The sequence below is a fragment of the Triticum urartu genome, chromosome 3A (assembly GCF_056163025.1).
Source record: "Triticum urartu cultivar PI428250 chromosome 3A, HENAU_Tu73, whole genome shotgun sequence".
NCBI classification, from domain to species: domain Eukaryota; kingdom Viridiplantae; phylum Streptophyta; class Magnoliopsida; order Poales; family Poaceae; genus Triticum; species Triticum urartu.
Window position 1 is genome coordinate 471,562,560 of NC_141875.1, and position 27,976 is coordinate 471,590,535.

Consider the following 27,976-nt stretch of genomic DNA (forward strand, 5'->3'; position numbering starts at 1 on the left):
AACACTCATTATAAGGCACCGGCCTCTGAATTACTTCATGCACTGCCCATCAGTCCACCCAGTGAAGGAGCTCGCTGCCTGTACCAAGAACCTGAACTCGCTGCTCATTACATGCAAGTTCTAATGAAGCCTCTGAAGCCCGGCCAAGCCCCAAGGACCAAATTCCTTATGAAGGACTTACTCTATGTGCCCAGAACATTCTATCGCATTCTGACGAGGACAATGAGTCCTATCAAAGGCCACGACTCATCTGATGAGGAAATAGTTGGCATCATGAAGAATCTGCTATTCAACATCATTCATAGCATTCCTGTCAATTACTATGATTTTTTCATGAGGACTCTGGCAAATGTTGCACTCTCTCCGTTTAAGTTGAAGCCTTATGATCCTTGGATTATGAGATTCCTCAGAACAAGGTCTTCACTCAACTTCAAGGCTGATTTTTAGACTCACCTCAGCTACCTGCCCCCGATTGAAGTCCTCAAGCAGACTTATACCTCAACTGATGAAAAGGGGAAGGCACTTGTTGTCATTGATGAAGGCATTCGTCCATTGGATGGTCAGTTTCGGAAAGCTGCATCTTATTCCACCAATGATGACTCTACCACTCATGACTCTGCTGCAAATGCATCCAAGTCAAATCCTCAAGCCACAGCTCCCAGGGTGATGACTGACCGTGAGCTGCTTCTTAGTCTTCACCAGAAGGTGGATCGCAACCATAAATGGGTTAAGTGTCAGTTTGGTTCTATTCTTCACAACATGACTGCTACACATAATGCAGTGAAGAAAAACCATTACTACCTCCATGAAGTTTTCGGTCGCACCTGGGCTGTCTTATCACATCTGTATGGTGAAGATCTGAAGCAAATGGGTCTCAAGGAAAACTTTGACTGGTCTGCTCCTCCACCGAAGAAATTCAAGAAGGTCAAAGTTCGTTCCTTGGTGGTCAGCTCATATTCTTCATCCCACGACACCGACGAGTATGAAGACTTGAACGACACTGCGGCAGGCCCTACAACGACAAACGACCCCAACAACGCTAGCACTCCTCCATCAACTTGATATTCTTCAGGGGCGTTAGTCCTCATTTTCGATCCTTTTGGTCATTTGATGACAAAGGGGGAGAGATTTGAGTTAGTCTTCAAGCGGGTCACCTATATGGGTGTTTTTTCTAAGTTACAACTCTCGTTCTTTTAAATACTTTGTAGGATCGAGTTGTAAACTTAAACTCTATGGTGGTCTGATACTTGTGTTGATTTCTTCTGCATGCTTATTCCTCATTAATGTTAATGCACGCATGCTGAATTACATCAGTCACCATATTTCATCATGCATTTCAAATTCTTCATATTATATGTTAAATGCATGTATGAATTACAAGATATATGGGGATATCTCCATGATTCTACTCTTCAAAGTGTGCATTGCTTCAAAAGCAAATTCCTCACTATGCACATCTTCAGGGGGGGTTCTTCTATATCTTGCAATCAAATTCCTCAATTTCAGTATTTACACTTCATATGTTTATCCCCGTTGAAAACTTAACCTATATTGTCATTAATCACCAAAAAGGGGGAGATTGTAAGTGCATCTAGTGCCCCTTAGTGATTTTGGTGTATTGAAGACTTATAGGTTAAGGGACTGATGCGTTTGTGAGTGTACATAGGTCTATAAGTATATGAAGAGTTTGATGTTTACAGAGAAAGTCGACCCCTAAAAATGAAGTTCTTTGACTAAAGACTTTGGATTCCTAAAGACTTTCTGAAGACTATGAAAGTGAAGAAATTGGTGTGATCCTGAAGACTTGGTATTCATTCGAGGAACATGAAGCATGTAGACTTTTATTTTCATAGTTTCATTTTCTATTTCTTGAGTCATAGGAAACACCGTACTGATAAAGGGGGTCGAGGAAAATTTTCCAAGTGATGCTCAACTCAAAATCCTACACCTACCAATCCCTTCGAGTGAAGCCATTGGAAATCTCATACAGTTCAGTCAATTTCTTCAGTGACAGAGACGAAGTTCTTCTGGTCTCTGAGGCATTTGTTCTGACTGACGATTTAGGAATTCTCCAGTGTGGATTGCCTACACAGTGAGGAACATGATAGCCCTGAGGAATTTGATACTCAAAATTCCGACCGTTGCTGTGCTATGCGCCAGCTGTCCCAAAATATCTACCCACCTAACGGTCATATAATTGAAGGGCATTTACGTCTTATCATGTCGGGCTGCTCCCTAGGCTATAAATAGCCGCCCCCTACAACCACTAGCTCGTTGGCTGCTCCGAGAGAAACTGACACTTGTCATTTGAGAGCATCCCATCCTCCGAGGACTTTGAGTGAAAATCATCAAGTGAGGAAAATCCAAACCCAAACACCTACAAACCCCAAGTGATTGAGCATCACTGAAGAGATTGATCCTGCGTGGATCTGACGCTTGTTACCTTTGAAGACTGCGCATCTTCCAGACAGTTAGCGTTATGGTATAGAGCATCCATGAGGAAATTGTGGATCGCTGAGTGACCGAGTCTATGAAGGTTTGGAAGTCACCTGAAGACTTACCACGAGTGATTGGGCGAGGTCTGTGTGACCTTAGCTCAAGGGGAATATGGTGAGGACTGAGTGTCCTAAGCTGCGTGTTCAGGACTGGGTGTCCGGGACTGTGTGTCCTCAGGTTTAAATACCTAGCCACCCTAACCAGACGTATAAATGTCACAGCAGTTGGAACTTGTCTACCAAATCATTGTCTTCACCGAGCTAAATGGTTCCATTTCCTCAACCCTTCCATTTCCTAATTTCTATGTTGTGTGCTTGTTCATATCTGTTTGAAGACTTTGACTGAAAACTTTCTCTATTTCCTCAGTTCAATTTCTTCAATCTGTTTGTCTTATCTTGTGGTATCCTGTGTTTACGCTTTCTGTACTCTGTTCTTGTTTTCATTTCTTCATGAAGACCATGCTCATGCTCTGTTATGTTTACTTCTGAGTACTTATTCCGCTGCAAGTAGTTCTTCACTCAGGAATTTCCTCACCCTGAAATTCATCAGTGAAGAATTCATAAAAATCGCCTATTCACCCCCCCTCTAGTCGATATAACCCACTTTCAATTGGTATCAGAGCAAGGTACCCCCTTGTTCTATGTGATTTTCGTTTAACCACCTGGAGTTTTAGTTATGTCGACCACATGAATGAAGACTGTGACATGCCCCATCTTTGACGGTCATGATTATCCCAAGTGGAAGGCCATGATGAAGAAGCACCTCATGGCGATGAACAACGAACTCTGGACCGTCACCGAGATTGGTCTTACTGATCTATGCAAGATGGTGGAGGCTGATGATATTCGCAAATACACGCTTCTCAACCTCACGGCGAAGGACATCATCTGCTCTAGCTTGTCACAAAATCAGTTCTGGAATGTTATGCATCTCAGCCATGCCAAACTCATCTGGGACCGACTCTCTAAGGTCTATGAAGGTCATCGATCTCACCATGATCCCTGGTTCGAAGAATTCATGGAATCGCGCAAGGCTATGACTTTCAATCCAGAATCATCATCCTCTGCACCATGCCTTATGGCAAAAGGTGCCAAGGTAACTGACTGCTACTTATCTTAGTCAAGTGATGATGAATCTGGTGATGAATTTGGACCCAGTTATGTCAAACTTGCTTCCCTTGCCACTAAACAACAAAGAGCTTTGGGAAAAGTTCAAAACATGCTGAATGAGAGTGACAATATGTTGGGTGAAGAAATGGATCGTTCTAAAGCCATGGCTGAAAGTCTTCAAGGACTTCAGTCCAAGTTTGACAATCTTCAAGGTCATCATAACACTCTCCTATCTGATCATGAGAAGCTTTCTTATGAATTTCTTCAAAGAAAGCAAGATCTTGAGTAGTTAAGAGTGAGTTATGAAGATCTTCAGAAGGAGCGTGATTCATTACTTGCTCAACAGATCAGCGCTACTCAGGATGAATTTGTTCCTCCATGTTTGAAGTGCATTGAACGTGAAACTACTAATTCTTCACCTGAATGCTTAAATACTTCCATTGCTGCAAATTCTTCAACTGCCTCTGCTATCACTAATTCCTCATCTGAGGACATTGCTAGTATCACTGATGGTGCAGGGCTGAAGGAATTGTATATGACAGGCATGTACAAAAGCCTCAAACGGCATCAGGCTCTTTGTGACGTGCTTAAGAAGCAGATCCTCAACAGGAACCCTAGGAAAGAGGGTATTGCCTTTGAGAGGAAACTCAATGCTGATGGGACCTATTGGAAACCTAAGCAGTATCCCAAAACCTCATGGGTTGCTGCAAAGGGACCTTTAATGGATCCATCTACTTTATCTAGCTTTACATGTGAATCTTCATATTCTTCTGATGAGTCAATTGAATCCAACTATAAACTGTTCAAAAATCAGAATGGTGAAGTATTTGCTAGATATGTTGGCACTAACTGCAGGAACGGTTCTCCTATGAAGAAAATCTGGGTTCCCAAAAGGTGCCTTGAAAATCTTCAGGTGAATGTCATCATGACACCACCTGTGAAGAATAGGAACCCCAGATCAAATTCTTCATATGGACCAAATTCTTCATATGGATCCAAGTCCTCATACGGACCAAACTCCTCACATGGATCAAATTCCTCAAAAGGATCAAAGTCCTCATATGAACATCATCGTCCTAACCCGTCTGTTTCGCAGGGAAGATCTAAGGATTATGGATATGTAAATGGTAATGATTAGCCTAGACAAATTATCAGCTACGGGGTTCTCAACTCCTTTTCTATCAATGATATGTAAATCAAATTCTTGTAACAAGAGAGCCCAAAGAATAAGTCTAGGTTTAGCATCTTTCTTGTCCATAAGATATTTAATAGCGGCATGGTCTGTGTGGATAGTTACTTTGGAATCAACAATATAAGGTCTAAATTTATCACAAGCAAACATCACTGCTAAGAATTCCTTTTTAGTAGTAGCATAATTTCTCTAAGCACTGTCTAGAGTTTTACTAGCATATTGAATAACATTAAGTTTCTTATCAACTCTCTGTCACACATAATTTCAAAAGGCAAGTTCCAATCAGGTGGTTGAATAATAGGTGGAGATATTAAGGCTTTCTTGAGTGTTTCAAAGGCTTCTAAACAATCGTCATCAAAAACAAAAGGAACATCCTTTTGCAAAAGACTAGTGAGAGGCCTAGAAATTTTAGAGAAGTCTTTAATAAACCTCCTATAGAAACCAGCATGACCTAGGAAACTACGAATACCTTTGATATCCTTGGGACATGGTATTTTCTCAATTGCACCAACCTTAGCTTGGTCCACTTCGATACCTCTTTCAAAAAATTTATGACCCAAGACAATGCCTTCATTAACCATAAAGTGGCACTTCTCCCAATTCAAGACAAGATTTGTTTGTTCACATCTCTGCAAAACTCGCTCAAGATTGCTTAAACAATCATAAAAAGACTTCCCATAAACAGAAAAGTCATCCATGAAAACCTCAACAATCTTTTCACAAAAGTCAGAGAATATAGCAGTCATACATCTTTGAAAGGTAGCAGGTGCATTACATAAACCAAAAGGCATACGTCTATAAGCATAAGTTCCAAATGGACAAGTAAAGTAGTCTTTTCTTGATCAGGTTGAGAGACAAGTATTTGTGAAAAGCCAGAGTATCCATCTAGGAAGCAAAAGTGTGTGTGCTTAGATAATATTTCAAGCATTTGATCAATAAAAGGCAAAGGGTAATGATCTTTTCTAGTTGCTTTATTTAATTTTCTAAAATCAATTACCATTCTATAGCATGTAACAATTCTTTGTGGAATAAGTTCATTCTTATCATTAGGAACAACAGTAATACATCCTTTCTTAGGGACACAATGAACATGACTTACCCATCTACTATCAGTTATAGGATAGATTATACCTGCTTCTAGAAGTTTTTAATATTTCCGTTCTTACCACCTCTTTCATCTTCGATTTAACCGACGTTGGTGATCAACAATGGGTTTAGCATCAGGTTCCATATTAATTTTGTGCTGACATAGAGTGGGACTAATGCCCTTTAAATCATCAAGAGTATATCCAATAGCAGCCTGGTGCTTCCTTAGAACTCTCAATAATCTTTCTTCTTCATTTGCTACTCATATATCTTCTTTTCACCCTTAGGTGGAGGAGGACCTCCAAGAGTTTCAATAGGAAAATTGTGTTTAAGCAGAGGACGTTGTTCAGAGAAAATGTTGTCTATTTCATTTCTTTCATGCATATGTAAATCATTCTCATGGTCTAGCAAATATTGTTCTAAAGGATCAGTAGGTGGCACGGCAATAGAAGCAAGACCAATTAATTCATCCTTGCTAGGCAATTCTTTTTCATGATGGTTCCTACTAAACTTGGAAAAATTAAACTCATGGGACTCATCACCAAAGCTAACACCCACAGTTTGTTTCTAACAATCTATCTTAGCATTAACGGTGTTCAAGAAAGGTCTACCAAAGATAATGGGACAAAAGTCATCTTGTGGGGAACCAAGAACAAGAAAATCAGTAGGGTATTTTATTTTCCCGCACAAGACTTCAACATCTCTAATCATCCCACAAGGTGATATGGTGTCTCTATTTGCAAGTTTAATAGTGACATCTATGCCTTCTAACTCTGAAGGTGCTATGTCTTCCCTAATTTCTTGATATAACTTGTAAGGAATAGCACTCACACTAGCACCCATGTCACATAAACCATGATAACAGTGATCTCCTATTTTAACTGAAATGATAAGCAGGCCAACAACTGGTCTATTTTTATCCCTTTTTTGGGTTTGGCAATTCTAGCACCTTCTGCATAGAAGTAGATAACAGGTCCATCTACATCTTCTTCCAAGAGTTCTTTAACCATAGCAATATTAGGTTCAACTCTAATTTGTTCATCTGGTTTAGGTGTTCTAACAGAGCTTTTGTTAACCACAGTTGAAACTTTAGCATGTTCCTTTATCCTAACAGGAAAAGGAGGTTTCTCAAAATAAGCAGTAGGAACAAGTGGATCAACATTATAAAGTATATTTTCTTCTTTAACTGGTACCGGTTCTTTAATTTCTTCTTCAATAGGTGGGTAATATTTAAACCACTTCTCCTTAGGGAGTTCAACATGAGTAGCAAATGATTCACAAAAGGAGGCTACTATCTCAGAGTCAAGTCCATATTTAGTGCTAAAATTTTGAAAAGCATCGGTATCCATAAAAGATTTAACACAATCATACTTAAGTTTAATACCTGACTCTTTACCTTCGTCGAGTTCCCAATCTTCAGAGTTGTGTTTAATTCTTTCCAAAAGATCCCGCCGGAATTCAATAGTCTTCTTCATAAAAGAACCAGCACAAGAAGTATCAAGTATGGTTTGATCATTACGAGAAAGCCGAGCATAAAAATTCCGGATAATAATTTCTCTTGAGAGCTCATGATTGGGGCATGAATATAACATTGACTTAAGCCCCCCCACCAAGCTAGAGCGATACTTTCTCCTTCATGGGGCCAAAAATTATATATATAATTCCAATCACGATGAACTAGATGCATAGGATAAATTTTTTGGTGGAACTCCAATTTCAGACGATTCCAATTCCATGATCTAATATCATCGCATAGCCTATACCACGCCAATGCTTTTCCCTTCAAAGATAAATGGAAAACCTTTCTCATCGCCTCATCTCTGGGTAAACCTGCAAGCTTAAACAATCCACAAATTTGTTCCACATATATCAAGTGCATATAGAGATGTTCAGTTCCATCTCCTACATAAGGATTAGCTAGCAGTTCTTCTATCATACCCGAAGGAATTTCATATTCAATATTTTTAGTAGGTGTTGTAGGTTGAGGGGCAATTAATTGTGCTTCTGGGCGAGGTGAAGATACCCCAAACATACCCCTCAAAGGATTGTTTTTCATAGTAACAAGTGACAATAGATTTTAGCACACTATGTAAATGTTTCCTCACCGAATTCCACTTACCAGAAGCGCTTAACTCCCCGGCAACGGCGCCAGAAAATAGCCTTGATGACCCACAAGTATAGGGGATCAATTTTAGCTCTTTTCGATAAGTAAGAGTGTCGAACCCAACGAGGAGCAGAAGGAAATGACAAGTAGTTTTCAGTAAGGTAGTGTTTGCAAGTGCTGAAATTGTAAGTAGCGAGTAGTTTGATAGCAAGATAGTTTGTAACAAGCAAGTAACAATAATAGTAACAAGTATGCAGCAAGGTAGCCCAATCCTTTTGAGGCAAAGGACAGGCCAAAATGGTCTCTTATAATAAGCAAAGCGTTCTTGAGGGTACACGGGAATTTCATCTAGTCACTTTCATCATATTGGTTTGATTTGTGTTCGCTACTTTGAAAATTTGATATGTGGGTGGACCGGTGCTTAGGTGTTGTTCTTACTTGAACAAACCTCCTACTTATGATTAACCCTCCCACAAGGATCCGCAACTACGAGAAAAGTATTAAGAATAAATTCTAACCATAGCATTAAACTCTAGGATCCAATCGGTCCCTTACGGAGTAATGCATAAAGTGGGGTTTAAGTTTCTGTCACTCTCACAACCCACCATCTATTTACTAGTCCACAATGCATTCCCTTAGGCCCAAATATGGTGAAGTGTCATGTAGTCGACGTTCACATGACACCACTAAGGGAATCACAACATACATACTATCAAAATATCAAACACATATCAAATTCACATGATTACTTGCAACATGATTTATATCGTGACCTCAAGAACGAAGGTACCTACTCACAAACAACAAACATGCTCATGATCAGAGGGGTATTAATATGCATAATGGATCTGAACATATAATCTTCCACCAAATAAACCATATAGTAATCAACTACAAGATGTAATTGTCGGCGTCCTAGGAACGGGGGTCCCTAGACTTGCCTGCCTACGGCCCACGGTGTGGCTCCACCAATGGCCCTGTATGGCCCATCTTCACCAGCAAACACTCAAGACCCTCGTGAGGGGCCAAGCCTCGCGAGGCGGACGACGCAAGACCTCCTCAGGGCGGCTCACTAGGCTGGCTCGCGAGGAGCGGAGAGATCAAGGCAAGGGGTACCTCGCGAGGTTCCTGTGACGCAAGCCATGACGACCAAGGCCAGGCGGGCACCAAGCGGGTGCCAGCATGCACAGTGTCCTCGTTTCCTCTTTGGTGCTAAGGAGGCAAGCACAGGCGAGGAGTCCTGAGGCAGTAGGAAAAGGTTTCCATATCGGTGCAACGAGACCAAGACCAGCAGGACGGCAGGACGGAGGTCACCGTGGAGCCCAGGACGGCGTCATCACCAGAGGCTTTGGCAGGCGAAGACCATCTTTTGTCAGGATAGCTTGTACTAGCTGCCCCCCTTCAAATTGCCCGTTGTGGGATCCCTTCCCGCCTAATATTTGGGAAGAGGACCTGGGCCTCTATATATAGGACTAGCCACCACCGTAGAGAGGAAGAAAGAACACATCTTGGACCAAATCCACTCCACCAAGCCAACCACACAAGCTAGCCAAGCACAAGAGCACCTCTCCTCAGGAGGTTGTTCTTCCCTTGTAACTGTTCATCCTCAGCCCAAGAGGAAATCCACCACACCACACTGGAGTAGGGTATTACACCACATCGGTGGCCCGAACCAGTATAAATCTTGTGTCCCTTTGTTCTGCGAGTTTGACGCGCCCGGCCTTGAGATTGCGGTGAGGGCGAGAGCTTGGGGGAGAAGAGATCTTCGTGCGCACCCCAGTGTTCGAACCTCAAGGGTTTTGCCGGAACCCGAAATCTGACAATTGGTGCGCCATGTAGGGGTGCACTGAAGCTTTCCTTCCGTTGATCCACATTCCGCCGCTCCACCGTATCCATGTCGGACGCGCACCGAGCCCGTGCCGAGCCCGTGTCGCTCAGACAGCCCCTGTCGGCGGGCCTCCCCATCGTTCCCATCTCCTGTTGCCAACGCCGCTACCGGCCCGGTGGCAAACGAGCAACAAGCGTCCTCACTGCACCCCTCCGTGCGGCGGGATGGCCGCACCGCCACTCCATCGCTGACTCCAGCCAGCTCATCATCTCACGCTCGCCGTGCACCCGCGGATGCGCAGGCGGCGCTGCTCATGGCACGCTAGCTCCTGTGTTACCGCCCGGTCGACGACCTCTACGAGGACTGGTTGGACCGCATTGCTGAGCTCGTCAGTGCCGCTGGGGGCTCTCCTGCACCATCCCTCTTGCTGCCTCGCCCACCTCCAGCCGCGGGCGATGTATCTCACGGAGCGCCTCCGCTGCCTCGGTGCCCTTGCGCTGAGACGCGCAGCTCACGGAGTGCCACCACCCCCTCTGCGTCAAGACAGTGTCCTCGACCCAAGACGCGTGGCCCCGCGGCATGATCCACCGCGCCACGTGCCCGCACATGAAGAAGGAAGCTGCCAAGAGGTTCCCCGGCCGCAAGAAAACGCTCTAGCGCTCCCAGCACCACCACGACAAGAACGCGTGCTGCCTGCGGTGGCGGTGCGCGGACATCAAGGCCAGGCCCCGCATCAGCAAAGGGCCCTGGTGGCCATGGCAGGCTGCCGCGCCTTCACTCTTGAGCTGCGTAGCATCGTCTTGCCAGGAAAGTTCAAGCCGGATCTGCCTCCTCGCTACAACGGCACCCCCGACCCTGCGGAGTTCCTGCAACTCTACGAACTGAGCATCGAGGCGGCCAGCGGTGACGAAAAAGTCATGGCGAACTGGTTTCCCATGGCTCTCAAAGATGGCACTCGCTCGTGGCTCCTGAACCTGCCACCAGGCTCGATCTCCTCCTGGGATGAGATGCGCGACCGCTTCGTCGCCGACTTCCAAGGCACTAGCGACCGCCCTCCGACCGCGGGTGACCTGCGCTGCATCAAGCAACGGCTGGGAGAGACCCTGCGGAAGTACATCCAGCGCTTCAACAGCGTGTGTCTCAAGATCCCCAAGGTGACGGATGAGGCCATCATCTCAGCATTTTCTGATGGTGTCTGTGACATCAAGATGAAGGAGGAGCTCGCCATCCACAAGGAGCTATGCACGACTCTAGAGCTGTTCAACATAGCAACCGAGTGCGCGAGAGCCGAGGCAGGGCGTCTCTCCCTCCTTGAGCTCCCTGCTGCTGATCCAGAAGAGAAGAAGGCCAAGGTCAAGGACATGAAGCGCAAGGGAGTGGCCGTACTCACGGCAGAGCCAGACACAAAGCACGGTCGGGACCTCCCTGAGTCATCCAAGGGCGGTCGTCTGTTGTGCGCCTTCCACAATGTGCGCAGCCACAACACCACCGATTGTCAAGAGTTCAGGGCCATTCGAGATGGACGCTTCGGTCGACGCCCTGAGCGCAATGACTGGGGCTACGGCCGAGGAGGAGGACGAGGCGGAGGACGCTGGGACGACCGCGGCTCCCACCAGGGGTGGCGCGACCAGCCTCGTGAGGATCGCTGGCAGGATCAGCCTCGTGAGGGCGCCTGGAGGGACCAACCTCGCGAGGACCGTCCTCAGGGCAATCCTGGTCTACCTCCGCTGCCGCCACCACCAAGAAGGAACAACGACCACCATCAGGACGAGGGGGCTGGGGGCTTCCAGGAGCCGCGCGCCATTGCTTGCATCTTGGGTGGTGCTCAGGCCCTAGCTTCCCAGCGCATCTTCAAGCAGTTCTATCGCAAGGTGAATGCAGCCCTCCCCAAGCTCAAGGCCATGCGCCCGCTCAGATGGTCCAAGTACGCCATCACCTTCAGCTCGATGGACCAGCTCAAATGCGCGGCGCCCGCTGGCGTCCTCCCAATGCTCTGCTCACCCGTCATCAGCAATGTCCAAGTCACCAAGACCCTCCTCGATGGCGGCGCGGGGCTCAGTGTCCTGTCTGTAGAAACGTTCGACAGCCTTCAAGTGCCCTATGATCAGCTGCAGCCTACTAAGCCATTTTCAGGAGTGACCAACGGTTCCACAACCCCGATAGGGCAAGTTCGTCTCCCTGTCACCTTTGGTCAGCACGACAACTACCACACCAAGCTCGTCGACTTTGACGTCGCCCACATCCATCTGTCGTATAATGCCATCCTCGGGTACCCAGCGTTAGCCAAATTCATGACAGTGAACCACCATGGCTACAACGTCCTTAAGATGTCGGGAAGCGGCGAAATCATCACAGTCCCCTACGAAGAAAGAGATGGGCTGTGCTCACTCGAGCGCGCCTTCCAAGCCGCGGCAGTCGAAGACCCTGATAGTGAGGGTGCGCAGTACCTTCCTGAGGCCATCCCCAAGAAGAAGAAGCAGCTACTCCGCACAGGGCCTCGGGGGAGCGGCGCCTTTGGTGGTGCCACCTCAGGATTGGCGCCCGCACCTGGGGCGCCTCCCTCCCTCGCATAGGAAGGTGCGCCCGGCGCCCTCCTCGGGCAGGGATCGGGGGCTCTATTCTGTAGGGCCTCAAAACTGGCCAACATCAGGAGGGAGGCGCTCAGGCACCACATGGAGGCGTGCTTCGCGGCACATTTCCCTCAGGAGGGCACCAGGCGAGGAGCGTCCGGCGCTCAGGAGTTCATCACCAAGGCCACCCAGGAGCTTCAGGAAGCAAGGGCGATACACGGCGACCGCCGCCCACCTGGTGTAGCTCCCCACCCGGGCGAGTGTGGCGAGCTGCGCATCTACATCGACATCCCAGGGCTCAACAGGGCCGCATCTCAGGAGCGCTTCTGGCCTTCACGTGCAAGCCGGTGTGAGGGTCCACCTCACAGCTAAGTTCGCATGCCGTTCGGCCTGCCGAGCGTAGCAGCCGCCTTCCTGTGCAACCTACGGAGCATCCTGGTGACCCAGGAGGACAGGCATCACGCGGTCCTCGCAGAGATGGAGACGGTCCTCAGGGAGCCACCTGAGCCTCCCGAGGCTCAGGGTCTCGATGGCTCGTGAGGAGCGACTTCTTCAGCGCGCGCCTTCAGCTACGCCAATGCTCCTTCGACAACAAAACCAGGTGACATTTTGCAAGTTCATTCAGCTGGGAGCGCCCCCTGGGCTGCATCATTCCCAGGTCGCGTGGGCCTGTTCCTTTTTTACGCCTTTAAGCCCACTTTACTGGGGGGCGTCCCTCGGGCTGCATCCTCCCCGGCCGCTTGGGTTTGTCCCAGCGGCATGCATCATTCTCACATCTATCTAAGCTATCCGGTTCCCATGCATAAGTTATTTATAGTCATCACCTGCTTGACTGCCACCCACCTCGGGAGCCATTCACGACGGCACGGCGCTTGTGCTCGGGTCCGTCCCTACAATGCTGACAAATCTGAGCGGTCGAGCTCTGGCTCGCGGCACGCCCGCGTAGGTCACCTCACCAGGCCCTCAGTGCCTTCACCATCTTGCGGAGCGACCAGTGGCAGACCGGCAATCATAATGGCAATTTGTGTCCCTCCTCACGGTAACCTGCAGGAGCCTCCTGAAGACAGCTGCAGGCAGTACTGCGGGCTCCCTCTTTTCCCATGCGATTCGCTTGCGCGTTAAAAGGGGGGCTCCTGAGCATCGCGACTCAGGAGCTCTTACCGGCTCTCCAGCCCTCACCCCCTGGCCTTGACCACGGCACTGCGACTTGGCATACCAGCGGTGGATGAGCTCGCTCGAGGGTTGGGACCTGAGGATGTAGAGCACATAGAAGAGCGTGGAGAAGAGGGGAGGCTCGCACGGGCCTAACCTAGCTACACTATGGCCGTCGGCGAACGAGTCTGCTGCAGCACAAGGAAACAACTCCGGACTACCAAGATAAGTTTCGCGCCCGGGTCGGCAAAGTGCTATGGCATAAGATTCCCACTTCTCGCTGCCCTGCTACAACGGTGTCGCCTCCCTTTCCCACCTTTAGGCAGCTGCTTGCGCGCTAAAGGGGGCCTCTTGAGCATCGCGCCTCAGGAGCTCTTACTGGACCTCAGGCCGCTCACCTCCTGGCCTTGACCACGGCATCGCGGCCTGGCATACCAGTGACGGCTGCAGCCTGCCTGGGGACCGGGACCTGTCGGCGTAGAGCACCAAGCTGCCAGGGGGATGGAAAGGGGAGACCGGGCCGAAGCAGGACTTGCGTTCATAAATTTTCATAATAAAGACAATATCAACAAAAGACATTACAGACCCTTTACACGCCCCCATGGGGACCATCTTGATTCTCGCAGGGAACAAAAGAAGGGAGTTTTTAGGGGCCCTATCTACATGCGCCAGCACGGCCGGCGCCATCATCAACAGTGGGCCACGAGAGGCCGGCGCCAAGCCCATCCAGATCAGCGACGGCGGCGGCCAGACGCTGCGGCCTTGCTCCGGGCGCGACGAGAGCTCGGGGGCACGTAGCTGTCGTTGCTTGTCTCCGGAGTCTTGTCGAGCTCGGGAGAATCGCTGGACCACCAGGAGTCACCGCTGCTACTGGAGGAGTTGCTAGCGAAGCCAGCGGCAGGCTTGGCGTTGGCCGCTGCGCCGTCCTGACGACCCCCTTTAGGGCAGCACTCCAAGCGTCAGCCTTCCTTGTCGAAGACCTTGAAGAACATCGTGGAGGCGCCATCATACTCAAAGTGGATGGCGAGGGCGCCTTCCGCACAGCAGACTCGAGCAACCTCGCCCCAGCCATGGGTCATGAAGATCTTCCCTGGGGAGACTGCTTCGACCTCCGCTCCAGTCACCGGGGTGTCACAGTCGGCATGCTACAGCCAAAGCTTAGGAGGGCCTCAGAGGCATCTCAGCGGCGAAGAACTGCGGGAAGCGAATCCAAGTGCGCGGAGGCATCGCCGCCCACATCACGAGTTCGTGCGAGGAGTCCGTAGTGTGGGATCTTGGGGCGACGGCGTGCATCACCGCGGCGCGGCGACCATGGCCACGATGTGGGCGGCGCCGTTTGCCGCCTCTCCCTCCGGAGCCCTCCACTCGGGCGTACAGAGGCAACGGATACCCGGGAGGTGGCCGCTCGCACCAAGGCCTCGACACCTCTGGCCTCACGACTATGTCGCGGCGGAGAGTCAGCCTCTTCATCAGTAAAAGTGGCTCGGGCTCGTCAAGGGGGGGTCCCTTCTCTGCGGCCGAGAACCTCCGTATCGGTGCCATGATTGTCTCTGCAAGCGATGGACCAAGGAAGAAGAAGATGCAGGAGGAGCGAAGGAAGCGACGAGTGATGGGGGCTCCGCTCCCCCCTCCCATTTATAGGCAAAAGGAGGCCAACCGCCAGCCTCCACGATCTAAGGTAATAATGACCCTTTTTCTGCATGCAGCAAGGACTCGTCAAGTCGGGCGGTTGCCGAGGCAGCGTGGGGAAGCGGAGACTGTCGGGGAACGCAGTAATTTCAAAATTTTCCTACGCACATGCAAGATCATGGTGATGCATAGCAACGAGAGGGGAGAGTATTATCTACGTACCCTCATAGACCGTAAGCAGAAGCGTTATGACAACGCGGTTGATGTAGTCATACGTCTTCACGATCGACCGATCCCAGCACCGAAGGTACGGCACCTCCGTGATCTGCACACATTCGGCTCGGTGACGTCTCGCGAACTCACGATCCAGTAGAGCTTCGAGCGAGAGCTTCGTCAGCATGACGGCGTGATGACGGTGATGATGTTGCTACCGGAACAGGGCTTCGCCTAAGCACCGCTACGATATGACCGAGGTGGATTATGGTGGAGGGGGGCACCGCACACGGCTTCGAATGATCAACTTGTGTGTTCTAGGGTGCCCCCTGCCCCCGTATTTAAAGGAGCAAGGGGGAGGCCAGTCGGCCCAAGTGGCTCCCAAGGAGAGGAGGAATCCTCCTCCTAGTAGGAGTAGGATTCATCCTTTCCTAGTCCTACCAGGAAGGAGGAAGGGGGAAGGAAAGATAGGGAGAGGGAGAGGGAAAGAGGGGCCGCGCCCCCTCCCCTAGTCATATTCGGACTCCCCTTGAGGGGGGGCGCCAACTCCTGGGCTGCTGCCCTCTCTCTCCCCTAAGGCCCACTAAGGCCCAATACTTCCCCGGGGGGTTCCGGTAACCCCTCCGGCACTTTGGTTTTCTCCGAAATCACCCAGAACACTTCCGGTGTCTGAATATAGCCGTCCAACATATCGATCTTTATGTCTCGACCATTTTGAGACTCCTCGTCATGTCCGTAATCATATCCGGGACTCCGAACTACCTTCGGTACATCAAAACACATAAACTCATAATACCGATCGTCACCGAAGGTTAAGCGTGCGGACCCTACGGGTTCGAGAACTATGTAGACATGACCGAGACTCATCTTCGGTCAATAACCAATAGCGGAACCTAGATGCTCATATTGGTTCCTACATATTCTATGAAGATCTTTATCGGTCAATCCGCATAACAACATACGTTGTTCCCTTTGTCATCGGTACGTTACTTCCCTAGATTCGATCGTCGGTATCTCAATACCTAGTTCAATCTCGTTACCGGCAAGTCTCTTTACTCATTCTATAATGCTACATCCCGTAACTAACTCATTAGCTACATTTCTTGCAAGGCTTTGTTGTGATGTACATTACCGAGAGGGCCCAGAGATACCTCTCCGGCAATTGGAGTGACAAATCCTAATCTTGATCCATGCCAACTCAACAAACACCATCGGAGACACCTATAGAGCACCTTCATAATCACCCAGTACGTTGTGATGTTTGGTAGCACACAAAGTGTTCCTCCGGTATTCGGGAGTTGCATGATCTCATAGTCATAGGAACATGTATAGTTATGGAGAAAGCAATAGCAACAAACTAAACGATCATCGTGCTAAGCTAACGGATGGGTCAAGTCAATCACATCGTTCTCTAACAATGTGATCCCGTTAATCAAATGACAACTCATGTCTATGGTTTGGAAACATAACCATCATTGATTCAATGAGCTAGTCAAGTAGAGGCAAAATAGTGACACTCTGTTTGTCTATGTATTCACACATGTACTGAGTTTCTGGTTAATACAATTCTAGCATGAATAATAAACATTTATCATGATATAAGGAAATATAAATAACAACTTTATTATTGCCTCTAGGGCATATTTCCTTCAGTCTCCCACTTGCACTGGAGTCAATAATCTAGATTACATTGTAATGATTCTAACACCCATGGAGTCTTGGTGCTGATCATGTTTTGCTCATGAGAGAGGCTTAGTCAACGGGTTTGCGACATTCAGATCCTTATGTATCATGCAAATCTCTATGTCTCCCTTGTTGACTTGACCGCGGATGGAATTGAAGCGTCTCTTGATGTGCTTGGTTCTCTTGTGAAATCTGGATTCCTTTGCCAAGGCAATTGCACCAGTATTGTCACAAAAGATTTTCATTGGACCCGATGCACTAGGTATGACACCTAGATCAGATATGAACTCCTTCATCCAGACTCCTTCATTTGCTGCTTCTGAAGCAGCTATGTATTCTGCTTGACACGTAGATCCTGCCACGACGCTCTGCTTAGAACTGCATCAACTGACAGGTCCACCATTTAATAAAAACACGTATCCGGTTTGTGACTTAGAGTCATCCAGATTAGTGTCAAAGCTTGCATCGACGTAACCATTTACGACGAGCTCTTTGTCACCTCCATATATGAGAAACATATCCTTAGTCCTTTTCAGGTATTTCTGGATGTTCTTGACCACTGTCCAGTGATCCACTCCTGGATTACTTTGGTACCTCCCTGCTAAACTTATAGCAAGGCACACATCAGGTCTGGTACACAGCATTGCATACATGATAGATCCTATGGCTGAAGCATAGGGAACACCTTTCATTTTCTCTCTATCTTCTGCAGTGGTCGGGCATTGAGTCTGACTCTTCACACCTTGTAATACAGGCAAGAACCCTTTCTTTGCCTGATCCATTTTGAACTTCTTCAAAACTTTATCAAGGTATGTGCTTTGTGAAAGTCGAATCAAGCGTCTTGATCTATCTCTATAGATCTTGATGCCCAATATATAAGCAGCTTCACCGAGGTCTTTCATTGAAAAATTCTTATTCAAGTATCCTTTTATGCTATTCAGAAATTCAGTATCATTTCCGATCAACAATATGTCATCTACATATAATATCAGAAATGCCACGGAGGTCCCACTCACTTTCTTATAAACACAGGCTTCTCCAAAAGTCTGTATAAAACCATATGCTTTGATCACACTATCAAAGCGTATATTCCAACTCCGAGAGGCTTGCACCAATCCATAAATGGATCGCTGGAGCTTGCACACTTTGTTAGCACCTTTTGGATCGACAAAACCTTTTGGTTGCATCATATACAACTCTTCTTTAAGGTATGCATTAAGGAATGCAGTTTTGACATCCACTTACCAAATTTCATAATCATAAAATGTGGCAATTGCTAACATGATTCGGACAGACTTAAGCATCGCTACGGGTGAGAAGGTCTCATCATAGTCAACACCTTGAACTTGTCGAAAACCTTTTGCAACAAGTCGAGCTTTGTAGACAGTAACATTACCGTCAGCTTCAGTCTTCTTCTTGAAGATCCATTTATTCTCTATGGCCTGCCGATCATCGGGCAAGTCAACCAAAGTCCATACTTTGTTCTCATACATGGATCCCATCTCAGATTTCATGGCCTCAAGCCATTTTGCGGAACCTGGGCTCATCACCGCTTCCTCATAGTTCGTAGGTTCATCATGATCAAGTAACATGACTTCCAGACATTGTTGAGGAAATCGTTAACTGGTAGCTGCTCGGTTGGCTGGCGAGTAGGGGATTAATAGGCTAATCGGCAAGTTAATCAGCCATTTAATCAATTACTCGGGTGATTAATCGGTTAATCGGCTACTCGGTGACCCTACGAGTAGGGATTAATCGGCAAGTTAACTGGTTAATCGGATGAATTCTTGAACAGGGCTTCCAGAATAGGATTACCGTACCACTCTGGTGCGGATCTTACTCTGGTTGACCTATGAGGTTCGGTAGTAACTTGATCAGAAGTTTCATGATCATCATCATTAGCTTCCTCACTTACTGGTGTAGGAATCACTGGAACTGATTTCAGTGATGAACTACTTTCCAATAAGGGAGAAGGTACAATTACGTCATCAAGTTCTACTTTCCTCCCACTCACTTCTTTCGAGAGAAACTCCTTCTCTAGAAAGGATCCATTCTTAGCAACGAATATCTTGCCTTCGGATCTGTGATAGAAGGTGTACCCAACAGTCTCCTTTGGGTATCCTATGAAGACACATTTCTCCGATTTGGGTTTGAGCTTATCAGGTTGAAGCTTTTTCACATAAGCATCGCATCCCCAAACTTTAAGAAACGACAACTTGGGTTTCTTGCCAAACCACAATTCATAAGGTGTCGTCTCGACGGATTTAGATGGTGCCCTATTTAACGTGAATGCAGCTGTCTCTAAAGCATAACCCCAAAACGATAGCGGTAAATCAGTGAGAGACATCATAGATTGCACCATATCTAGTAAAGTACGATTACGACGTCCGGACACACCATTACGCTGTGGTGTTCCAGGTGGCGTGAGTTGCCAAACTATTCCATATTGTTTCAAATGAAGTCCAAACTCATAACTCAAATATTCGCCTCCGCGATCAGATCGTAGAAACTTGATTCTCTTGTTACGATGATTTTCCACTTCACTCTGAAATTCTTTGAACTTTTCAAATATTCCAGACTTATGTTTCATTAAGTAGATATACCCATATGTGCTCAAATGATCTGTGAAGGGGAGAAAATAACAATATCCGCCGCGAGCTTCAATGTTCATTGGACCACATACATCAGTATGTATGATTTCCAATAACTCTGTTGCTCGCTCCATTGTTCTAGAGAATGGAGTTTTAGTCATCTTGCCCATAAGGCATGGTTCGCAAGTACCAAGTGATTCATAATCAAGTGATTCCAGAAGTCCATCAGAATGGAGTTTCTTCATGCGCTTTACACCAATATGACCTAAACGGCAATGCCACAAATAAGTTGCACTATCATTATCAACTCTGCATCTTTTGGCTTCAATACTATGAACATGTGTATCACTACTATCAAGATTTAGTAAAAATAGACCACTCATCAGGGGTGCATGACCATAAAAGATATTACTCATATAAATAGAACAACCATTAATCTCTGATTTAAATGAATAACCGTCTCGCATCAAACAAGATCCAGATATAATGTTCATACTCAATGCTGGCACCAAATAACAAATATTTAGGTCTAATACTAATCCCGAAGGTAGATGTAGAGGTAGCGTGCCGACGGCGATCACATCGACTTTGGAACCATTTCCCACACGCATTGTCACCTCGTCCTTAGCCATTCTTCGCTTAATCCGTAGCCCCTGTTTAGAGTTGCAAATGTTAGCAATTGAACCAGTATCAAATACCCAGGCACTACTTCAAGCATTAGTAAGGTACACATCAATAACATGTATATCAAATATATCTTTCACTTTGCCATCCTTCTTCTCTGCCAAATACTTGGGGCAGTTCCGCTTCCAGTGACCAGTTCCTTTGCAATAGAAGCACTCAGTCTCAGGCTTAGGTCCAGACTTGGGTTTCTTCACTTGAGCAGCAACTGGCTTGATGTTCTTCTTGAATTTCCCCTTCTTCCCTTTACCCTTTTTCTTGAAAGTAGTGGTCTTGTTGACCATCAACACTTGATGCTCCTTCTTGATTTCTACCTCCGCAGCCTTTAGCATTGCGAAGAGCTCAGGAATCATCTTATCCATCCCTTGCATATTATAGTTCATCACGAAGCTCTTGTAGCTTAGTGGCAGTGATTGAAGAACTCTGTCAATGACACTATCATCAGGAAGATTAACTCAAAGTTGAGTCAAGTGGTTGTGGTACCCAGACATTCTGAGTATATGTTCACTAACAGAACTATTCTCCTCCATCTTGCAGCTGTAGAACTTATTGGAGACTTCATATCTCTCAATCCATGCATTTGGTTGAAATATTAACTTCAACTCCTGGAACATCTCATATGCTCCATGACGTTTAAAACGTCGTTGAAGTCCCGGTTCTAAGCCGTAAAGCATGGCACACTGAACTATCAAGTAGTCATCAGCTTTGCTCTGCCAGGTGTTCACAACATCTGGCGTTGCTCCTGCAGCGGGTTTGTCACCTAGCGGTGCTTCCAGGATGTAATTCTTCTGTGCAGCAATGAGGATAATCCTCAAGTTACGGACCCAGTCCGTGTAGTTGCTACCATCATCTTTCAACTTAGCTTTCTCTAGGAACGCATTAACATTCAACGGAACAACAACACGGGCCATCTATCTACAACAACATAGACATGCAAAATACTATCAGGTACTAAGTTCATGATAAATTAAAGGTCAATTAATCAAATTACTTAAAAACTCCCACTTAGATATACATCTCTCTAATCATCTAAGTGATCATGTGATCCATATCAACTAAACCATGTCCGATCATCACGTGAGATGGAGTAGTTTTCAATGGTGAACATCACTATGTTGATCATATCCACTATATGATTCACGCTCGACCTTTCGGTCTCCAATGTTCCGAGGCCATATCTGCATATGCAAGGCTAGTCAAGTTTAACCCGAGTATTCCGCGTGTGCAAAACTGGCTTGCACCCGTTGTATGTGAACATAGAGCTTATCACACCCGATCATCACGTGGTGTCTCGGCACGACGAACTGTAGTAACGGTGCATACTCAGGGAGAACACTTATACCTTGAAATTTAGTGAGAGATCATCTTATAATGCTACCGTCGAACTAAGCAAAATAAGATGTATAAAGGAGAAACATCAAATGCAATCAATATAAGTGATATGATATGGCCATCATCATCTTGTGCCTTTGATCTCCATCTCCGAAGCACCGTCATGATCGCCATCGTCATCGGCTTGACACCTTGATCTCCGTCGAAGTATCGTTGTCGTTTCGCCAACTATTGCTTCTACGACTATCGCTAGCGCTTAGTGATAAAGTAAAGCAATTACATGGCGATTGCATTTCATACAATAAAGCGACAACCATATGGCTCCTGCCAGTTGCCGATAACTGTGTTACAAAACATGATCATCTCATACAATAAAATTTAGCATCATGTCATGACCATATCACATCACAACATGCCCTGCAAAAACAAGTTAGACGTCCTCTACTTTGTTGTTGCAAGTTTTACGTGGCTGCTACGGGCTGAGCAAGAACCGTTCTTACGTACGTATCAAAAACCACAACGCGGTATAGTGATTGATTTTTGATCTTCAGAAACAACCCTGTTCATTGAATCCGATTCAACTAAAGTTGGAGAAACTGACACCCACTAGCCACCTGTGTGCGAAGCACGTCGGTAGAACCAGTCTCGCGTAAGCGTAAACGTAATGTCGGTCTGGGCCGCTTCATCCAACAATACTGCCAAATCAAGAATCAACTAGTGACGGCAAGCAATATGTATATACCCATGCCCACAACTCCTTTGTGTTCTACTCGTGCATATAACATCTATACATAAACCTGGCTCTGATACCACTGTTGGGGAACGCAGTAATTTCAAAAATTTCCTACGCACACGCAAGATCATGGTGATGCATAGCAACGAGAGGGGAGAGTATTGTCTATGTACCCTCGTAGACCGTAAGAAGAAGCGTTATGACAACGCGGTCGATGTAGTCGTACGTCTTCACGATCGACCGATCATAGCACCCAAGGTATGGCACCTCCGTGATCTGCACACGTTCAGCTCAGTGATGTCCCGCGAACTCACGATCCAATAGAGCTTCAAGCGAGAGCTTCGTCAGCACGGCGGCGTGATGGCGGTGATGATGTTGCTACCGGAATAGGGCTTCGCCTAAGCACCGCTACGATATGACCGAGGTGGATTATGGTGGAGGGGTGCACCGCACACGGGTTGGATCAGTCAACTTGTGTGTTCTAGAGTGCCCCTGCCCCCGTATATAAAGGAGCAAGGGGGGAGGCCGGCCGGCCCTAGTGGCACCCAAGGAGAGGAGGAATCCTCCTCCTAGTAGGAGTAGGATTCATCCTTTCCTAGTCCTACTAGGAAGGAGGAAGGGGGGACGAAGGAGAGGGAGAGGGAAAGAGGGGCCGCACCCCCATCCCCTAGTCCTATTCGGACTCCCCTTGGGGGGGCGCCACCTCCTGGGCTGCTGCCCTCTCTCTCCCCTAAGGCCCAATACTTCCCTGGGGGGTATCGATAACCCCTCCGGCACTCCGGTTTTCTCCGAAATCACCTGGAACACTTCCGGTGTCCGAATATAGCCATCCAATATATCGATCTTTATGTCTCGACCATTTCGAGACTCCTCGTCATGTCCGTGATCATATCCGGGACTCCGAACTACCTTCGGTACATCAAAAAAATAAACTCATAATACTGATCATCACCGAACATTAAGCGTGCGGACCCTACGGGTTCGAGAACTCTGTGGACATGACCGAGACTCATCTCTGGTCAATAACCAATAGTGGAACCTGGATGCTCATATTTGTTCCTACATATTCTACGAAGATCTTTATCGGTCAAACCGCATAACAACATACGTTGTTCCCTTTGTCATCGGTACGTTACTTGCCCGAGATTCGGTCGTCGGTATCTCAATACCTAGTTCAATATCGTTATCGGCAAGTCTCTTTACTCGTTCCGTAATGCTACATCCTGTAACTAACTCATTAGCTACATTGCTTGCAAGGCTTTATTGTGATGTACATTACCGATAGGGCCCAGAGATACCTCTCCGATAATTGGAGTGACAAATCCTAATCTTGATCCATGCCAACTCAACAAACACCATCGGAGACACCTGTAGAGCACCTTTATAATCACCCAGTTACATTGTGACATTTGGTAGCACACAAAGTGTTCCTCCGGTATTCGGGAGTTGCATGATCTCATAGTCATAGGAACATGTATAGTTATGGAGAAAGCAATAGCAACAAACTAAACGATCATCATGCTAAGCTAACGGATGGGTCAAGTCAATAACATCATTCTCTAATGATGTGATCCTGTTAATAAAATGACAACTCATGTCTGTGGTTAGGAAACATAACCATCATTGATTCAACGAGCTAGTCAAGTATAGGCAAACTAGTGACACTCTGTTTGTCTATGTATTCACACATGTACTAAGTTTCCGGTTAATACAAATCTAGCATGAATAATAAACATTTACCATGATATAAGAAAATATAAATAACAAATTTATTATTGCCTCTAGGGTATATTTCCTTCAGAGACGCCCACGTCCAGTCAATCGCCATGCGTCAACCAAGGCCGCAGGTGGTTGGGGTCCGTGGCGTTCCGCACTTGCCCCTTGGCTTCGCCTCGAAGCCAAGCCCGAGCGCGCCTTGGCCCCGGGGGCTACTGTCGGCGTCCTGGGAACGGGGGTCCCCAGACTTTCCTGCCTGCGGCCCATGGCATGGCTCCACCAGTGGCCCTGTACGGCCCATCTTCACCATGGCATGATTCACGACGCAAGACCCCCTTGGGGGCGGCCTCACCAGGCTGGCTCGCGAGGGGTGGAGAGATCAAGGCAAGGGGTACCTCGCGAGGTTCCTGTGACGCAAGCCATGACGACCAAGGCCAGGCGGGCACCAAGCGGGCGCCAGCGTGCGCAGTGTCCTCGTTTCCTCTTTGGTGCTAAGGAGGCAAGCACAAGCGAGGAGTCCCAAGGCAGCAGGCAAAGATTTCCATATTGGTGCAACGAGACCAAGACCAGCAGGACGGCAGGACGGAGGTCACCGTGGAGCCCAGGACGGCGTCATCACCAGAGCCTTTGGCAGGCGAAGACCATCTTTTGTTAAGATAGCTTGTACTAACTGTCCCCCCTTCAAATTGGCCGTTTTGGGATCCCTTCCCGCCTAATATTTGGGAAGAGGACCTGGGCCTCTATATATAGGACTAGCCACCACCGTAGAGAGGAAGAAAGAACACATCTTGGACTGGATCCACTCCACCAAGCCAACCACACAAGCTAGCCAAGCACAAGAGCACCTCTCCTCAGGAGGTTGTTCTTCCCTTGTAACTGTTCATCCTCAGCCCAAGAGGCAATCCACCACACCACACTGGAGTAGGGTATTACACCACATCGGTGGCCCGAACCAGTATAAATCTTGTGTCCCTTTATTCTGCGAGTTCGACGCACCCGGCCTTGAGATTGCAGTGAGGGTGAGAGCTTGGGGGAGGAGAGATCTTCGTGTGCACCCCAGTGTTCGAACCACAAGGGTTTTGCCGGAACCCAAAATCCGACAGTAATCAACACTACTAGTCACCCCCTAGCACCAATCTATAGTTCCGGTAAAAAGATTGAATACAAGAGATGAACTAGGGTTCGAGATGAGATGGTGTTGGTGAAGATGTTGATGGAGATTGCCCTCCCCAAGATGGGAGAGTTGTTGTTGATGATGATGACGATGATTTCCTTCTCCGGGAGGGATGTTCCCCGCGCAGAATCGCTCCGCCGGAGGGCAAAATTGCTCCTGCCCAAGTTCCGCCTCGAGGTGGCGGCGCTTCGTCCCCAAAGTCCTCTTCTGATTTTTTTTCTAGGTCAAAACCACTTATATAGCAGAATATGGGCACGGAGGTGGTCCGAGGAAGCCACAACCCACCCGGGCGCGCCCAGGTGGGTTGTACCCACCTGGTGGCCCCCCTCTGGTATTTATTGGCTCTAATATTTCTTAAATAATCCATAAAAAATCTCCGTAAAGTTTTAGCTCATTTGAAGTTGTGCAGAATAGGTGGCCTGACGTAGCTTTTCCAGGTCCAGATTTCCAGTTGCCGGAATTCTCCCTTTTGGTGTGTTCCTTGCAAATTGTGAGAGAAAAGGCATTAGGATTACTCCAAAAAGCATTATTATGAATAAAAACATTATAAATAACAGTAAGAAAACATGATGCAAAATGGACGTATCAAGGGGGCACCTAGAAGACACACCAACAATTCGTAGCCATGTGCGGCGTCCCCCTCCACAGTTTACGCCTCCGATCATATCTTCGTAGTGCTTAGGCGAAGCCCTGCGCGGATCACTTCACCATCACCATCACCATGCCGTCGTGCTGACGGAACTCTCTCTCGACACTTTGCTGGATCAAGAGTTCGAGGAACGTCATCGAGCTGAACGTGTGCAGAACTCGGAGGTGCCGTACGTTCGTTGCTTGATTGGTCGGAACGAGAAGAAGTTCGACTACATCAACCATGTTGTCAAACGCTTCCGCTTTCAGTCTACGAGGGTACGTGGACACACGCTCCCCCTCTCGTTGCTATGCATCTCGTAGATAGATCTTGAGTGAGTGTAGGAAATTTTTGAAATTGCATGCTCCGTTTCCCAACGGTGGCACCGGAATGGCTCCGCAATGACCTGGACCTCGCCATGGCATGGGCGCTCAACTGCTCCGTTACCACCGCGCAGACGGCCACCAGGCGGCGCCGCCGCCTTTACGACGAACTCGCCTAGATCGGCAAGGAGTGGTCGCTTAGCGACTGCTCCGCCAATGCCGGCAGGGGCAAGGCTGCTACTAGGGCGCCGCCGCCTTTACGATGAACTCGCTTAGATCGGAAAGGAGTGGTCACTTAGCGACTGCTCCGCCAACGCCGGCAGGGGCAAGGTCGCCACCAGGGCGCCGCCAGCGCCTTCGACAGTGGCCAGGGCGGCCCGTCGCACTGCGCAGCAGGAGGTAGAACAACTCCTGAGGTAGAACAGCTCCTCCATGAGCGTCAGCAGTCGTGGACCTCCGGCATCCTTGCGCCGCTGGTGGGACGACAACGGCGATGGCGGCATGGACACCAACAACGGTGTGGCAAGACAGGGCGACCACGCTAGCGAGGTGGTCGTCTGATATGGGGTTTAGTGTTTTTTAATGGTTTTTAGTAAAATGGTCAAAATATCGTCCGTTTATCTAAATTATATTAGAACCTGAATGAAATCAAATTTTATTCGGTTTATTGAAAAAGATTCTGCAATGTATGTTGCTATGATTGGATGGCATTCTCCTGCACCCGTGTTTGCGAACTGATTTCCCCTGTTGGTGAAAGAATACGGAAGAAACTTTTCAGGTTGCCATTGTAGATGCCCTAAGCACCACATGACATGGACGTAAAAAGTGTGGCAAGATTTTCCTTGAGACATGCCAAAATCTGAGTAAGAATTTAAGCAACGCAAGTAAGGCAAGGGTATCAAAAATAATATGGTAATATGTGGCAAAGATAATCCCAATCCAAATATGGCCTATAATTCTTGGAGATAAACGTGATTTTTTACTAATAAGGAAGTAAATAAAAGTTTTAATCGTACGGATCTGAGGAGAATAGGTAGGAAGTAAAAACAGGGGAACGCCCGTGAGCGCCAGGCCCCATGCAAGATCAACTTGCTATTTTCTATAGAGAAGATAATACTGTACTAGCAGACAGCTATCATCCCACGCAAGTTGCCGTCCTTGAATTCGTGATAAGTTATTGCCAAATGGGGGCGCTGCCCGCTGTCCGGGATCGCCTGCCCCGCCGAAACCCTAGCGACCGATGCAAGAGATCCATCCATTGCCCTAACGAGGGAGGGGAGGGCTGCACCAGCCGCCAGCCCCCCTATTTAAGGCCGGGCAGCCTCACAGCCTCCTCCACAAAATCTTTCCCCTCTTTGCAATTTCTATCTACTAGTACTAGTAACCGCATTCTTGTATCATCTTATTTCTTTGTGCTTGTGTGGGCTACATCGTTGGGCCTATTTACGGGTTTTTGTTTCTCTTAGTTCGCTTCTTCTTTTCGTTTACTTTTAGTTTCTTTGTGTGATTTCTAAGCTTCCAACTTTTCTCAGTTTCAAATCTCTGTACAGTGTTTGTAAAGGATGTATGCTGGTGCAAAATCTTCCAATCCGGCTGTGACAAATCTTCCTTGGACAGCCCGGCCACCTTTTGCACATAAGGATGGGCTACGTGTGTTAAACATTAGTGGCGCAGTGCTCGTTTCACTCAGCTATGGAGGCTTGGAGTTCGTCAGATTCCAATCCTCCTAGTAAAGC